Raw genomic sequence first — 18,429 nt, 5'->3', positions numbered from 1 at the left:
TTTGAAAAAGCTCTAGCCATGTTCTCTCATCAGTGACTGCTAGGCTGCTGGTTTTACCATGACTGCAGACTGTTGGTTTTCAAGGCTATTACAGAACTAAGGAGAGAACTAAGGCTATTGCAGAACTGAGACGTGGGAATGGGACACGTTAAATTGCCACAGGCTCACTGTTGTCACTGAGATTCAGAAATTTTTCTTGAATAACACTCCTCAGATTGTGGCAAGTCTTTGGTTCATTCCCACAGTTCTGAAAATGTTGATTTTTAAAAATGGCAGTGGTGTTCTTGTTGCTTTTAATGAGCAGAGGATATTTGAGGTTTTTATTCTGCCATTCCCATTGATGTCACCTTTCATTTGCCACTTACATGTATAAGAATTCGAGTTTAGTTTTTCCTTTGAACTGTAACCAAGAGCATCTTAACTGATACCCTTCCCTACTCAGGATAATTCATGGCTTCCAGTTCTAATCTCCAGTCTTTTTTTGAAGAACTAGCTTCTAATTAAGAAAGTCCTGGGATAAATTCAATTGGCAGAACCTGGATGATCTATACACGTTCTATGCAATTACTAGGATGAGAGCGTGCAGTCCTTTGATTGTTCCAGCTGAGTGGTCAGATAAAAGTAGGAGTGGAACTGTGTCTGGAAACCTCTACCTGGCCACGTGATTACAGATAGGGAAAAACAATTTTCCCAAAGTTCAGTAATATTATTCTGAATAGACAGGATTAAAAAATGCTCACAAAATGCAGTTTGTCATTTTCAAAGAGGAATTGTGATTTGCTGGCAAAAATATGGCAAAATCAGGAGAGAAGCTATACCGTGCCCTCACTCCACTTTGGTTTCTTCCTTGTTCCACACTCCATGATTGTTATTATAACAAGCTTCATAACCCCAAACTCTGTGAATGAACTTTATGGTTATGACTTCTCTGATCTGGGGCAATACTGAAGGGCCTTGATGTAAACACTTCCGGTGGCAGGAGAAGGAAATACTAAAGAAAAAATGTAAATATGATTTTACTCACCGGGAAATGTATACCATGATTTTTCATGGATAGTAGAAATAATGTGATCAAGCATATGCTGCCAAATGTCTGATACCCCACATGAATTCGAAAACATTAGGCGATCAAGCAGGGATTTTTTATTTAGAAATTCTGATAAAACTATATTCATGATTGCATTTTAATCAAGTTACTGTATTGCCTTTGAATGTTATCATAATTTCAAGGTTTAAATAGTGATTGTATTTTTGTGTTCCTTTTGCATTTAGAAAAAGCAATTATTACCCAATGAAAGGGTTTTGATGAAAATGGCTTAGAGAAGTAATTATCTAAGTTCAATTCTTATACATAATCATAAGCCAGCCTTTTAAAGTTTAATGAAGGTTTTGCCTCAGTCCGCCTTCTTACCTCAAAATGTTACAGACAATGCAGGCAATAGTGCTGTTCATTAAGATACTGCAATATTCTTGATACAAATTATGACTAGGGAAATATACCAGACAAAATAGAGGGGTGGGGTACCTGGAGTCCTTTGTGGGCTGATCCTATTGAGGCTAAGGGCATAACTTAAATGACTAGATTTCAAATGAGAGTCATTCCAATTCCCCTTTTCCTGTGTAGAAATAAATGTTTCATGACTTTCAGGCTGTCTGAAATTCAATCTCATTCTGTATCCTGTCTTTTGGAGCCATTGCCAGTACAATCGCAGGAGCAGCAGATAACAAGGGACTGATAATGAAAGTGAGGTATGTGCTATAGCTATTTGCTGTATATTTTACCTCCCTTCCAGCTAAAAGATATCAGTGGGAAGACAAGCGGCTGTTTCTCTGCTAAGCTCTTGATGATTATTTGGTGGAACAAACTTTTTGATTCGTAGATTGTCAGAGATAGGCACAGTCTTGTCATCTATTCCGCTATTTATTTAATACAAGAATTGCTCTTATATCCTTAAATTTTGTCATTCATCTTCTGAATAGATTCAGTGACTGGAAACACTTCCTGGTGACACAATCCATTCCAATTACACATACCTTTTAGAAACCTCTTCACAGTATAAGCTGAAATTTGACTTCTTAAAAGTTCAAACATTGCACTTGTTTTGTCTGAAGTGGATAGGGAAAACTGAAAATCGTGCAGGCTCAGAATACTGAGAAACTTCATACTAGGTTTCACAGAAAGATTTCAGTTTAGATATTTTTTTTCAGGTAATAATTCATAACATTGGAAAAGTGATATAGATACTGCTTTTGCCCTCCATTGAGATATTTGACAGTTTCTCACTCTTATGAATATGATGTGAAAATGTAGGCTAGGTGGTAAAATTAATCCATACTAGCTGGTTAGAGGCCATCCAAAGGATGTCTATTAATGGATTTCTGTTAACCTGGAGTTTGGATGCAAAGGTTCTTTCCTTGATCGTGTCCCATTTGACATTTTTGTCAATAGCTTGCATTAGAATTAAGAAAGTATATATTTACCAATATGCAGATGGCATGATGTAGAGAAGAAGTGCTTTTATGTATAATGACTAGTAAAATCAGATTCAAAACTATCATAGCACATTAGATGTACAGGCTAAATCTAATTATAAAATTTTAATAAGGGTAGACATAGTCCTTTTCAAGTAAACACTAGAGGTCTATAGCTTAGAAACATGATATGAAGAAAGCCTAGAAACTTTAGCTGACAGAAAGAATATGAGTGCTCTTATACAGGAGTTAGCAAATTAAATCCTACTGTCTGTTGATAAACGAAATGGTATTGAAACATAGTTGTACTTACTCATTTACAGCATGCCTAAGTCTGCTCTCATACTTCAACAGAAGTACATATTTCAAGAGGAATTTGAGGACCAAAAAGCAAAAAAATATTTACTATCTGGCCATTTATGAAAAGTTGTGTTGGCCTTGATCTAATGCGAATAGTTTTGGTTAATACATATAGATGGTCCATGTATATGGAGATAACCCCTGACATTTTTGGCACTACTGCTTAGTTTTATCCTTTTTAATAGTTTCGGTTCTGGACTCCACATTTTGCTAGGGACATTGCCAACTATCCAGAAGACAGTGATGGGAAACGTAAAGGGACAGCAAAAAAGCCATGTTACATGAATAACTGTGAAAGAAACTGGAAGTAATTTCCCTAGAGGAGAGAAGATTTCTAGGAAATAAGGTAGCTGTATTTGTGGTTTCATATATGTGAAAAATAATTGCATAGAAGTTATGTGCTATATTATGAAGCTTTAGAGGGCAGACCTAGGAAAAATGGGTTAATGAAATATATGGAGTTAGGGTTTAACATATTAAAGAACAATCTACTGATTAAAATTATCTGAAAATAAATTCTATTGCATTGGGAGGGCATTGTTTCCCTCTGTAGAAAGAATTGAATCAGGAAGGCACATCCACGTTTTTGGATATGTAGACATGATCTTAGGAACAAGGAAAAACAAACTCTTCAATAACCTTTTTGGTTCCTATAAATGTTGAGACTGTACTATTTTATGTCTGTTACTGACCACAACTCGTCCAGACCTCATTTCATCCTGACTGGTTTCCAGCTTTGATCCCATCTGTTTCTTGTCCTGGGCCTGTCTGGTTTGTCAGGAATCCCCTGAGACACAGGCACCTACCACAAATTCCAATTACCTAGTCCTAACGTCCATCTATAGGACTTTGCTCTTAGATGTAATCCCACTTCACTTATTTTATCCGAATGATAATTCTGGCCTCAGGCTGGATAGTGACAGCGTAGTCCTAATCTAAGGCCTAGGATCATGCTCATTCATGAAACAAATATCCATTTTCACTTTTTGTTTACTTTTTTTTATTAGCACCATTTACTTGCTTTAGAACAACAAACATCCATTGACCACCTAACAGGTATTATTGTAGCACCTGGGGATATAGCAACATTTATTATTCATAAATGATCCTAATCTGGGCATGATCTTATATGAGTCACTTATTTTCTTGTCCACTTGTTGCCTAACAGAGATAATATTTATAACAGTCTACCACTTTGTGCTGCTTATAAATATCTGTTACATTTCACACACACTGAAGTGCTGCATACCACTTGTTAGGTACTGTCCTAAGCACTTGGTAATATTTGATCATCTAATCCTAATAACATGTCTACAAAATAGAACCTATTATTTATTATTCCTATTTTACTGATGAGAAAATAGAGACCAAAAGAAATTAAATAACTTGACCAATGTCATGAAAAAATTCTAGAGCCAGGATTCAAACACAGGTGGTAGCCTTGCTAAAACCCCGGCTTATCATTACAGATGCTAGGTTGAGTGAGAGTTCCAGTAGCTTAGCTGGAGGTGTTTCCCTTTCCCTTTTCTCTTGTCCATGGTCGTCTTTATAGGGCCCAGAAAGTTCTTTCAAGGAAAGTCATCCCATGGGAGGCTAATGCCTGGAAAGTCATGCATCTTTTGAGTTTCAGCAGGTATTTGCCAGATAAGGTACGTGATGGAACTCTGCATAACCATAAAGTGGAACTCAAAACTCTGCTTAGCTTCATCATATTGGTCTGTTAGAAAAATGGAGGAGGAGAAAGAAGAAGAAAAGCAGAATGGGAGAGAATACTTAATTGTAAATGCAATCATATAGAAAGAACAACTATGCATCACCCACCAAAAAATATTATTCAAATACTGTGGTCACTTTTAGAAAATAATATCACTCATGCATAAAATTAAAACTATCAAATTGCTTCCATTACAAGATAATGTGGATTGGTAAGTTTTCATGCTTGTATTATGCCTAATTCCTGGGCCGTTTGCTCTTCTACGGTAATCCATGCATTGTACTGCAAGTAGAGCAGAATTAATCTATGCCCAGGGATTTTTTAAAAGGCAGCCTGCATACTTACATATCACTTTTGAGTTTGTATTTGTTCACAGGACCATCTCCTTCTAGGTATTGCCTAAACTTTGGGTCCAACCTTGTATGTAGATTTCTATATTGCTGGGTTTTGATATGGTTTCCTAATCTATCAGTTTTCTATTAATCCTTTACATATCATCATCACACTGGACCAGGTAGGAGTTTCAAAGTAGTTCTAGCTGTATTTCTCTTACGTTTTGTATGGTGAAAAAACATTTGTAGTGCATATTTTACCTAATAGCAGTATATTATAAGCCCCTTCTCTTCCTTTCTCCATTCCTTCTTTCCTTCCTTTAGCATGTATTAATAACCCAACATGTGTCAGGTCTTGGGCTAGGTTCTAGAACACAAAGATGAAGCATATACCACTTCCTTCTCTATGAGCTCATAACCCAGAAGGGAGTCTCTAATAATAGATAATAATAAATACTGTAATGAAGATGTGCATGAGATACTGTATTATGCTGTGAACCCTAGAGGAGGGATGTTATTCATTATTTATTTGATAAATAGTTGACATGTATTCACTAAGGATTAGACATTGGGCTAGATGTTGACGGAAGATGAGAATGTTGTAGACAACATTTTGATGAGTTTTGCTGTGGGAAATTGCATCTTAATAGGCTATAGGGAAGGTTAAGTTGGGTGATAATAAGGCAAGTTTATGTAATGGAAAAGATACAAAAGAGAAAGAAAAAATGCTGATGCAGTATAATGAGAAAATTGAAGGATCAAAGTCCTTAAAAAGGCTAGAGGAGGCTGGATCTAGGTCACAAGTGGTGATGTTGATTAGATAGAGGAAGGAACTATTCATTTGCTCCTAACAGGAGAGAGGATAAATTAGGTCTGTTGCCACAGACCTGGGTAGGGAGGGGTTATTGTTAAAAGATAAAGCAGTTGTCATATGTTTGCCTCTTTTTATGTATATAATAAGGTCACCACTTGTTAGTGAAGGTGGGAGACATGTTGGATATTTTTAGGTGCACACAGAAAAAAAAAATCATTGTTTTGGAGAGTAAAAGAGTGAGATTACTAGGTAGGCAACCTGCCTCACAGATTTAAGGGCGTATTTTAGATTTTGGTTTTAAGTTTGAAGGAAGTAGAATTGAAATACAAAAGTTTCTCTAGCCATGTCCTGCTATTTAATATGTGCAGTTGTAGAATAAGCAAATGATTGGATTGAATTGCTATAGTGTTTTCCGGAGTGCATCCATAAGAAAGAGGGATTAGCAAGGATGTTTCCATGAAAGTAGTTATGGTGGTGAGTCATGAATATGAGCTGTATGAGGAGGACAGTGAAACAGTAGTGAACAATTTAAAAGATACTTGTTCCCTTTAGGCAATTTGGGGCTTTGAAATCTTGCCTGTATTAGGTGGGTAAGATACGCCTTCTTTATGGGTGTGTTTAACAACATACGAAGGGCTTCTTAAACTCAGCATTTAAAAAAATAGCAAAATGGGAATAACTAAATAGAAACTCTCTAATAAGACCTATATTTCATTATATGTTACAGAGAATGAACAATGAATGTTGGAGAATGTCCTTTCCTGTCTCTTCATCATTCTGAATCTAAACTAATGATAAACTTCAATCAGTGACATTGAGGGGATGGGTAAGGGAAAATATAAAGAGTCCTCTGTGCATGCAAATTTGTTGTTACAAGGAGCCTAAGATGGTGGCGTCTTGCTTTAAAGACCTTACTAATCATTACAGAATATTCATATTCTCTGCTCAATAATTTGGAAATGACTTAGATGCTGTAGCTCTCTGTGTCTCTAATTTCTGATCTCTGTATTCATCCATGCTGTCTTTAGTACAAGTATTTATTTCTGCAGACTTCCCTTGTTCAGTTCTTTATGTTACATGGAGGAAATTCTGAGAATCTTCATCAGTAGCACTATGAAACTCCTTCCATACAGAACAGGCTAGAACAGGCATTGTCAAACTGGGCTAAATCTGTTCTGCCATCTGGTTTTCTAAAGAAAATGTTGTTGGAACATAACCACATTCATTCATTTCTGTATTGTCTGTGGCAGAGGTAGACCATCATGATAGAGACCATATGAATTGAAAAGCCTAAAACATTTATTACCTGGCTCTGAACAGAAAATACTTATTGACCTCTGGTCTGGAACAGCATTGTGTATATCCCACAGGTCTAATACTGGAAGTTTCCATTAGTCCTTCTTCAGAGGTGATAGAGTGCACAGTCATAATGGCAGGGCCCTAAGGACTTCACTATCTCACACTTCCTGTCCAGTCACCTTCACTCCAGCAACCATCTTACTGAGGGGTGCTGTCACTGCTCCTGTCCACTTTCGAGCTGTTGGATGCCTCGAGAATTCTTTCTGCCCTTGATAAGGAATAAACCTGTCAGTAGCATGTGACAGTTTTTCAACTAATTTGGGAGATGATGCAGATTTTGCTGTTTCTTTACTTTTAATTGCTGTGTTTTCTGGTTCTCGGTAGGGAGACATGAAGAAAATTGCTAATTCCCTTCAGTTAAATAACAGTTTAGATTAAATAAGAAAGAACTTTTACTCTTTAATAAAATGCAAAGTTATCATGCTTTTCTCCGGCTCGGTCATTCATGCATCATAATGTGAATGGAGTTCTAGGAGTATGATGTTTATTCTCACAATAGGTTTAATTCTGAGTGAAAGCACTAATTGAAAAATCAGAAGAATTTTGTCTTTAAGAGCTCATGTTAATGCATCCATTCATCCATCTGAATTTTGATGAACTCTGTTTTTTTCTATGTAAATTCTTATCAGAATGGCCTGACTCTAAATTGTGCTCTGCTTGTAACTTTCATTTATGATTTGCTACTTGTTGTTTACCAGCTCTTTTTAAACTACATCGTAGAAAGAAAATGTTTTAAACAATGTCACATCCAAACGGTGATTTCTCAGAGCTTCAAATGTAGGTTTTAATCCTTCTTCCAGGTTAGCCAGACTCAGGCTGCTGCACAGCACTGGGGCTTTTCAGACACATTAAGGATTCTGGACAGCTTTCACCCCAGACACCCTTGTGCTCCTTGCCATTCTAATGGTTGCATTTTGTCTCTGGGTGGAATCTTCTCACATTTCATTTAGGGGAAGTGATTTGTTTCCAGGCTACAGCTTCCCAAAAGCTATAATCACATGGGTTAACCGACATTAATTTCCCTATGCATCCTGTTCTGCAGTCTATGGGGAAGGAAGGCAGATACTGCTTAGGTTTTCTGTCTTGTGTCCTTTTGTGTTTTCATCAACTTTTTATTGTGCAGGAAAAGATTAGGAAAATGGGAATCAGGGTGGCAAGAAAAGCAGAATGAAGGGAAAATAAATTGCAGGGCAGAGCTTTTTCCTCGTCTTTTTTCTTTTTTAAAATTTAGCCATTAGGGACCTAAAGAAAGCTAACTCAAAATTCACCAGGGCTTTAGGACTGCAGGGTGAGGATTTAGGCAGCATATTCCTTCAGGCTCTACTATCCCCACACATATCCTGAATTAAACATATAAACCAGGGGGTGAAGATGTGTGAAATTATACAGACTGATGGAGGTTTCTGCTTCTCTTTTAAGGGAAGATCAATACATTACACCTAGAAAAGTTCTTTTTTTTTTTTTTTGCATGTTTATTGTAACTTAAATATCCAAAATATTCATGTACATTTCTGTATCCTTGGCCATAACAAAAACCGGCTTGGCAGTAGGAGTGTAGAAAGAAAGATTCACTTTATAAAATCTGAGTCAGAAAATATTGATCAGAATTGTCAGAACTTGATAGTTTAACATTTATTTTAGTGATCATAACTAGTTTAAGATGGTTTTACTTTTTTGATAAGAAGTTTAGGGTTATGTAGTTCATTTTAGTTTTTAAGATCAAAAGCATATATTCCAATTTAAGAATTTTCCTTACTTAAATTAATCATTGTCCTGGCAATAAAAGTGTACATTTGTGGAAAGATTTGCATGACATAAATAGTCATTCACCTTAAATTAGGAAGCCAAAGCCCCAGTGAGACAGGCAGGGAAGGACTCCTGTTTAAACTTATTTCATCCAGTGAAAGTGTCGGAAAATGAGATCCAGATTCTGGGTTCCTTAGCACTTCATCGTCCACCTATCCACTTCACCAAGCACTTTGTTTTAATACCTAGAGATTGTCATCATAGAAAAGAGTAATGTGATTCTAAGTAGACTATCACTAATGCTTTAGCCATAATTACAAATTAATGTAACTATAGTCTTCTGACATCTATCACTCATTCATATATCCACTCACTCAACAATTATTGCATGTGTATTCTGTGCCAGATATGGAGCTACATACCAAGGAGAGAAATTGAAACAATTTTTTATCCTCAGTAAGCACAGAGTCTTTTTCTGTGATGCTGGCAAATTAATCAGAAGACCAAAATAGCTATCAAAATATTTCATTCTCAATGTTTCTGATCAGATAATAATTAATAATTCAATAATTCCAGAAATTAGGCAATAATTCTCCTAAAATTAGTTTGGTTTTGCACATAGTATTTTAACAGAGCTAGACATGGAGAAACATACAATTATTAAGTGGAATGGCACTTGGACATTTATTGTGTGCCAAGGAGTTATTGGAATATCAAGTGCAAAAAATAATCAGGTATTATAAATGTGTAAAATAATATTGGTACAGAAGAAAAGTCAATGGACTTATTGAAATTAGGGGTTCATATAATTCTTCTGTTACTCTGAGAGCTCAACATTCCCAAGAATAAAGGCTGCGATGAGACAGTGAGCAAGCCACTAGACTTGGAAACACGTATCCGGATCTGAGACCTGACTTTATCATTTACTCAGTAAGAGATGTTGGGTATGCAATGCCACATTATCTTGAATCTGAGTTTTGGATTTTTTTAATGGTCACAATAATAACTACTTTATCAAGTTACAGAGAGAACAAGGTGAGATGCAACAAGGGAAAACACTTTGTAAGCCATAAAATTGAAGAGATTACTGATATTAATAAACAGTAAGTATAAGTGTATCTTATGAACACATCTTTTTTCCTGCACAATCTTCTACAATTCACAAATATTTATTCTCAATATGTTTTCATTTTCCCCTTCCCTCTAATGCTTGGTTAATTGCCTTAATTAAAATCTACTACCTGCCCCTTCTCTTCTCCATTCCTCTTCATTATATTTATAATTCAAAATTTGACATTAGTTTTGACTGATATATATAATCACAATGTTATCCATAAAAGTAAAATCATAACAATATGAATTTTGGTGCAGCAGTGAAGATCTCAATCCTAGAATCTCTGAAGATGTTTCTTCCTAATTCTCTCATATTTGGGTCTAATTAAAACTGTATTTCCACATATATTAGATTTTCACAATAAATGAAAATCCTATTTACCATAATTATGAACTCCTTCCTTAATATACTTGCATTGCAACATCACGGTTTTCCATCAGTTTTTGTTATAAATATAGAATATTTTCTAAATATTTTGGAAGAAGTAGATTATTCATAGGGCTACACCAGCAGTTTGGTTTTTTTAACTAACCTGAGGACCTTCCTCTCTATTCTCTCAGCATTTTGCTTTTATGTCTGTTATAACATTTAGCACACTTGATTTACAAATTGAATGTTTATCTTCTCTTTTTTTCCTTTACCTTAAAAAATTATTCAGGATAGAAATCAAAATCAAGTTTTTACTCATCTTTCTACCATCAGTGCTTACCCTAATAATGGCAATGATGGCAATGTTGTCAAATTATGTTTGTAAAGCAAATTATTTTCACTGACAATGTAAAATTCATGTACAAGTAGCTTTTCAATGACTTTTTTTTTTTAAGTGGTGGGTTTTTTTGGTAAATAGGGAGGTTTCTATACGGCTTTTTTTGGTATAGGTTGACATATGATAATCATATTATTTTACTAATAGTTATTGAATTCTTATTGGGTTTTACTAGAGGCAGTAAGGAACTTGCAGTTAAATATTCACAATATTAAAACTACACAACTTTATTAGCACACATGAGCACTTGTGCAGATTATTTCAGTTCTATGCTAGGTACTCCATATAATAAACTTTGTTGTAAGAGAATATTAAAATGAAACCTACAGAAGTCAAAGACTGCAAACTTTAGTAAATGGTATAAAAGTTGACTTGGATAAATGAAAAAGCATTATGTATTATTAGAAATAAAGCCTCTATATTATACTAATATCAATTCTGTTGAAATTATTTCATAATATAATGTAATCCCAATTGACATTTTAATATGGCTTTGCCAGAGGGTATTCGTCACAAAATGATTTAAAAATTTATTTGAAATAGTAAATGAGCAAGAATAACCCCAAACTTTAAGTATATAATAAAGTACTGGGATTTGTACTAATAGATAGTAAAACATATAATTCTAAAATATTTAGAATAGAGTGGTATTACTATGAAAGAAGCAAAAAATAAAATATATCATAAAGTCTAGAAATAGAACCATGTATGTTTGGTATATGATGAATCTATACGTTAGTATATTATTAAAATATGCTGCAAATTAATAGGAAAATTATGTATACTTAATGACAAGACCTTTTCTCATAAAAATTCTATACACACAATTAAAAGGTGAATAGTTGCATTATATAGGACCTTTGTCAATAAGAAAAAGATCAGCATTCTAATAGATAAATATAATAGGCAAATAGCACACCGAAATTTGCAAAAGAAGAAATACAAATGTACCATAAACACATGGAAAACGTCAAATTTTGTAATAATCAAATATATAAAAATTAAATTAATTATGGTATTTTTGCATATTAAGATTAATAGCAATGTTTAAAAATGAATTCATTTGGGATTAGTATATACGTAGAAGGCGGGTTTGCTGAGCATCTGCAAAATATGAAGAAATTTAAACTCTTCACCATTTCTTGCTACTCACAAACAAAAGTAATTTTTAAATGTAATATCAATACAAATAATGAAAAAAACAGCCAATGAAATGGCCACATTTAGTAGAAACAAAAGTATATGGTCATGCTTTTCTGGAGAAAAAATAAACAGTACTTACTAAGATCTCTAAAAGTAAGCACTCTCACTGGCCTGCCCGAGTCACACTCCTACGAATCTTCCTTAATTAACTAATTAAGGATGAAGACAAATATTTATCTAACAAGATGTTCTACAGATCCTTGTTTATAATGGAGAAAAATAGAATCTAGTTAAGTGAGCCTCCGTAGAGGGATTAAATAAAAGATTGTAAAGCCTGTAAGGGGAACTTCACATCTAATGACATGAAGGGATATCTATGATATGATATGGCATCTGGAAAACAGTATTTGTGATATGATAGGAGTTTTGCAGAAAGTTTCATTAGACTAGGAAAGGGAAGTATAATATACAAAATAATGTTTTTGGTGATTATTTCTAGGTAGTAGTTAAGACTAGGTAAATATATGTATTTTCAGACATTTTACAATTAAAAATGTGTAATTGTTTAGGAAACAGTCTATTATTTTTAAATAAAAAGTAAGACTATGACTACTCTAATTAATTTTTATTTCTTATGAAAATATTCTCTTTTTGCAAAAGTTCAGACAATGTATGTGTTCTGTTTTATGATTCCTGTCCCTAAGTTCTACTTTCCAGGGTTTACTATGACTAATTGCAGTATATGTGCATTATATATACACATATCAAAGCCATCATCCTCAAAGAAATTTTCTAATTGCTCATGTGTGCAAATAATTTGAGAGGGCATACGCAGGTTAGCCAAGTTGTGGACTGATCAAAAAATTTAGAGATGACTGCTTTCAACATTACCCTTGACATGATAGTCAAAGTGTTATTGTGCTTTCCCTTAACTCATATACTTCTCAGGCATCCCCTTAACCACAGGGCACACTCTGTCATTGTAGATTATGTCCCTAGATGATAAAGTAAGCAGAATTTTTGGGGGATGTGGGCTTCAGTCCTTCCTTTCATGGCATCTCTGTGCCTTTCTAGCACCTCTCTAGGAAACCAGTGCCCATGTAAGTTAATTTCTTAAGCATGACCATCCGTCCTCTGCACCTGCTTTGACAACTAAGTCTTTTAAAATGTTCTGGAGAAATTCCTTTTCTCCAGAAATTCCCTGGGAGAAGCAGCAAACTAACTACCAGTTTAAACATCAGCTGAAATCTGAGTAAACTGTTGCTCACTATTAATTCACAGACAGCAATGAAGCCCAAATAACACCAGGCATGAAACAAAATGAAGCATTTTGTGGAGATAATAAAGTAAGAAAAATGTAAAAAAGAAAAAAAAAAGGAAAAAAATCTTTGCTTTACTTCTATAAAATTGTATCTCAATATCCATGAAATGTGACAAGATATAATTTTGATAAGTTGCCAGTGTAATTGGTCATTTATTAAAAATGAAAACTAGGGTGTTATTTCATGGGTATAATTTAATAAATGAGCATCATTTTTACAAGTCAGCATTTGGCATTGTGTACTGATATTAGTGACTTGGCTGAAAAAATGTAATGTATCTAGTAGCTTCAATTTAAAATCGCCTAGATTATTTTAGCACAGTCCAAGCAGATTTTTTTCTAGAAATTTATCTCTAGATTTCCCATTTATTTGTTAAGAGTTGTGGGTCTGATACAAAAACACAGCACTGTACTACTTCAATACGGGACGTGCCCCTTCCCCAGATTCTTGTCTTTAGATGAGAGTACTTGAAATCTTTCTTAAAAGTCAGCATCTTTAGTTCCCTGAAAATCAGGTCAGTTTGTGGAAAGGAGATGCCGGAACATCTAGTTAATAATCACTATTGACTTTTCTTCATTGGCTCTTTTTTTTTTTTTTTTTTTTTGAGACGGAGTCTGGCTCCAGGCTGGAGTGCAGTGGGGCAATCTCAGCTCACTGCAAGCTCCGCCCCCCGGGTTCACGCCATTCTCCTGGCTCAGCCTCCCCAGTAGCTGGGACTACAGGTGCCCACCACCGCGTCTGGCTAATTTTTTGTATTTTTAGTAGAAACGGAGTTTCACTGTGTTAGCCAGGATGGTCTCGATCTCCTGACCTCATGATCAACCCGCCTCGGCCTCTCAAAGTGCTGGGATTACAGGCGTGAGCCACCACGCCCGGCCCTTCATTGGCCTTTATATGGAAAACGCACCACGGAGCTAATCCAGTGCCAGGCCTATGATGTAAGATGCTTTTATTATTCTAACTTTATAGTAATATGAGGAGAGAACAGCTAGTTGTGAATTCTGAAGGAGACAGTATGCAAGCTTCCATTAACACTGATGAAGTTCGTGAAGAAAAGGAAATGTACTTAGTCTTATGTCAGGTAATGATGATGTATTGCACTCAGTCACACATTTATCTCTTTTTAAAAATGGAACTTCTATCCAAAGGCTGAGAGGTTGTTCATTTATAAAGCATCTACTATGTGCCTGGAACCCTGGGCAAGGAACAGTGCAGAGATGAAGGAGAATAAGATCCCCATTCCCAAGAATGTCACATAAGGCTGGAGAGTGGAAACTAAATAATTGTGATATAATGAGATTTGTATTCTATTTTAGATATAAGGGCAAGTCTTTCACTAGGAAAGGGTTTAAGACATCTCTGCCAAAGTGCTGAATAAATTGGGAAAAGGAAATGGAAAGAAATGGTGTTTTAGCCTATTGGAATCACATGAGCAAAGCCACTATTGAAAAATTCTACTTGGTCGAAAGTAAACACTCTGCAAGACTTACCCACCTGAGTAGCAATGGAGCCTGAGATAATTGCATAGTTGCCAGAGGTATATGGGAAACTCATGTTTACCTTCCCATGTTGCATATCAGCTGCATTTGCCTGTTTCTTTTTCTGCATTCCCCCTGAGGGTTGAGTGATCTCTCCAGTATGCCGGATTTTTCTCTCCAGGTTTCTTTTGTGCTGCATTTTTGGGGATGGTTACTTGTTGCAATTGGCTTTCCCGCTCAATGGTGGTTTTTTTTTTTTTTTTTTTTTTTTTTTTTTTTTCCCCGTCTTTGCTGGGGGTTGTGCCAACTACAAGTTCTGCTGTTTCTTAATTAAATTCTTAATCTCTATAGGCTTATAACAGAAAGTCTTTAGTTCTTGGCTGCAAGAAAAAAGAATGTAAGAACAGCAAATAATACACAAAATGAAACCATTCATAATTGTTTTAAAAAAATGGGAAAGCTAGCAGCTGCTCAATTCCATTTATTTCTGTTATCTGCAGAATTTCTCATGGAAGGCAGGAATAATCACTGTACTCAGCAGCTTGGGAAATGCAATTTTATATAATACACAGACTTCATGAAACTGCAAAATAACAGGAAGTTTAGCCATATTTGAATGCAGGGAAAAACTGAGACTGGGGAAAAACAGTGTCTGAATTTGCCTTGAAATAGGAATATGTCCAAAAAGCTTTCAGTATTCACAGACATTCATCCATCGCTGCTTGTCTTACTGAAGATTTTATTAGCCCCCATTCTTAGATGAGGAACTAAAGCATTCAGCATGTTCAAGTTCATATAGCAAATCAGCAACCATAGTCAATAACTGAATTCTGATTTTACATTTCCCAAGCCCATGACTTATTCCCCTGTGTCACAGCTCTCCTTTTTTCCCACACTGTGACCTACCAGATGGCAGCCACAGCTGAAGCCAATGTCTGAATACTCTTGTGTGATGTCTATTTTTTTTTTTTTTTTGACGTAGATGCAATGTGATATTGCCATTTCTTTTATTAATATGAGTGCTGCTTCTATTGGGAACATTTCTTCCTATCCACCTTCTAGGAATATTTTTCTAGTAAGATTTAGTGTTTTCGATCTTCCAGATGATGGAATAACCATCAAATTTTGTTTTCCATTTTCTATTATAGATATTTTCCATTGCCTTCCTTGTATGGTCTAGTGTCAGTGATTTTCTGTCACAGAGTATTTTTTTCTCCATGTTTATCCGTTTTCTTTGTCTTAGCAAATATAAGAGCTTTATAATTAGCTTCTCCCCTCCTCCTTCCCCTCCCTCCTCCTCCTCCTCCTTCTCCTTCTTCTCCTTCTTTCTTCTCCTTCTCCTCCTCCTTCTTCTTCTTTCTTCTCCTCCTTCTTCTTCTCTTCCTTCTTCTTCCGTCTTATTTTTGTGAGACAGCATCTTACCACCCAGGCTGGAGTGCAGTGGCATGATCATGGCTCACTGCCTGGACCTCCCAAACTCAGGTGATCCTCTCACCTCAACCTTCTGAGTAACTGGGACTACAAGTGTGTGCTACTATACCTACAGACTTTTTTGTACAGGCAGGGTTTAACCACATTGCCCGTACTGGTCTTGAACTCCTGGTCTCAAGTGATCCTCCTGCCTTGGCCTCCCAAAGTGCTGGGATTACAGGGGTGAGCCACTGCGCCTGGCTATCTAGCTTTTTCAAATACTATAACTACATCTAAGTATTTGGCTCTGTGTCCTGTTACCACACTCCACACTTCATCTATTTCTATACTTATCTACCTCTTCTTTTACCCAATCATCACTAGATAGTGCTTACACTCAAGGAACTAGTCCAGATGCTATGAAGGAGACAAAGATTTAGACACCAAATTCTTTATTCTGTAAACTTACAGTCTGCTAGGTCAACCAGGACATTTAGTTGCCCATTCACTTATTCAATTATTCATTCATTCCACAAATTTTTCTTGAGCAGCCAGTACATATCAGTCCTGTGTTACGTGGCAGTGAACTAAATAAGTGCTGCCTCTGTCTATCATGGATTGGATAACAGAGTAAAGAGCTATGGTATTGTTCCATGCTGACATGGGAAGTAGAATTCTTAGGGAACTCATACGAGTGGCACCTCCTTTGGAGAGAGGGAAGGCTTCCTGAAACAAGATATGTCTGATACATGAAACATGAGTGGGAGTTAGCCAGATGAAGGCAGAAATGAGTGCTTCAAGAAGAACATACATAAAGGCTCTGAAGAGAAAGAAAGCTTACTGTATTTAAGAATCCAGATGACATTTAATATGGCTGCTTCTGGAGTGTGAAGGAGGAGCTGGTGAGAAATAGGCTTCAGCAGAAAAGTGGGTTGGAATTAAAGAAGTGTTTTCTATTTAAACTACTTGAGATATTAGAACTATTTTTTCTCAACTATAGATATTCACTGTATTGAGGCATTATTGCTATACAAAAAACTATGCATATTTAATGTATATAACTTAATGAGTTTGAAGATAAGTATATGCCTATGAAATCACCGTCACAATCAATGCCATAAACCTATCCATCACCTCTAAAGGTTCCTTCTTGTTCTTTTATTATTGTTATTATTATTATTTGTGATAAGAACAAGATCAACCCTCTTAGCAAGTTTTTAGGTGTACAATACAGTATTGTTAACTGTAGGCACTATGCTATGTGGTAAACCTATTTATCTTGCAAAACAGAGACTTTGTATCTTTTGACAGACACCTTCCATTTTCCCCTCCCCAGCACCTGGCAACCACCATCCTACTCTCTACTTTTATGAGTTTGTCATTTCTAAGATTCTTCATATAAGTAAATGGATTCCACAGTATTTGTCCTGTGTCTGATGTATCTTAGCATTATGTCCTTCAATTTCATTCATATTGTCACAAATGGCAGGATTTCATTCTTTGTTAACGTTGACTAGTATTTCAATTGTATATGTATAACACATTTTTTTTTTTAATTCTTGGGTCTGTATTTTTAAAGCTCTCTCTGTCTCCTGGGTAGAGAAAAAATTAGATCAGTGGTTTTCCAAATGTTTTTGGGACCAACAGAATCAGCATCACCTAGGATCTTGTTTGAAATGCAAATTTTCGATCCTCTAGATCCTCACAATCAAAAACTATGGGGATAGGAGCCCACCACTATGTGTTTTAAGAAATCTTTCACATGATCCCAATGTATGCTCAGGTTTGAGAATAGCTAGATTAAAGAGGAACAAGATTGCGGGAAAAGAGACTGTGTAGGACGCTGGGACAATGACTCATGTAAAATTTACCTACACATAATTTTAATGTGAGCTAGAAGACTCCAGTGTCACGTCAGAGGCACAGATCTGCTGCCATGTTTGTTCAGAGAAAGCAGGTCAGGCTGAAGGATAGGCTTTTTAGAGAAGGAACCATTGAACTGAGCCTATAGTTTTAACTCTTAATTTACCGTCCCATGTGTAACCTTTTCTGACTGTATTCATAATCATAGTTTTGAAAAATTGTTAACTGTCATACCACTAGCTTGATATAACTAGTAACCACTGAGTTATACGTTATCATAGTGGAAAATGTCCCAACTAAACATTCTATTGTCCTGAAAATTTGTGCAAAATCAATTGACTTTTATATTTTTATGTATATTGTTAATAAAAATTACTAAAATATAACTCATGAATCATATCTGAACATTGCACATCTGTTTTTAATGGCTCATGTATATATAACCTAATAATGATGTCCTTGGCATTCACTGGAAACTCACGTTTGCTGGAGAAATTAATTGTAATATTGCTTGTGCAAAGCATTGTACCTGTTTT

At 35.6% G+C, this 18,429-nt stretch overlaps 1 long non-coding RNA gene across 1 annotated transcript in view; it reads left to right on the top strand.

The window, feature by feature from the left end:
* Window positions 1–1,677: 1,677 nt before the first annotated feature.
* The window catches only part of LOC140712099 (uncharacterized), a 44,392-nt gene continuing 27,640 nt past the window's right edge, over window positions 1,678–18,429 (top strand). Inside the window, exon 1 of the long non-coding RNA XR_012093549.1 lies at window positions 1,678–1,749. This is a non-coding gene — a long non-coding RNA (uncharacterized lncRNA). The remainder of the gene's footprint in view (window positions 1,750–18,429) is intronic.

The sequence above is a fragment of the Chlorocebus sabaeus genome, chromosome 7, assembly GCF_047675955.1.
Source record: "Chlorocebus sabaeus isolate Y175 chromosome 7, mChlSab1.0.hap1, whole genome shotgun sequence".
Classification (NCBI taxonomy): Eukaryota; Metazoa; Chordata; class Mammalia; order Primates; family Cercopithecidae; genus Chlorocebus; species Chlorocebus sabaeus.
Note: the sequence above shows the minus strand (reverse complement) of the source record. Positions and strands in the feature narration are given on the sequence as shown.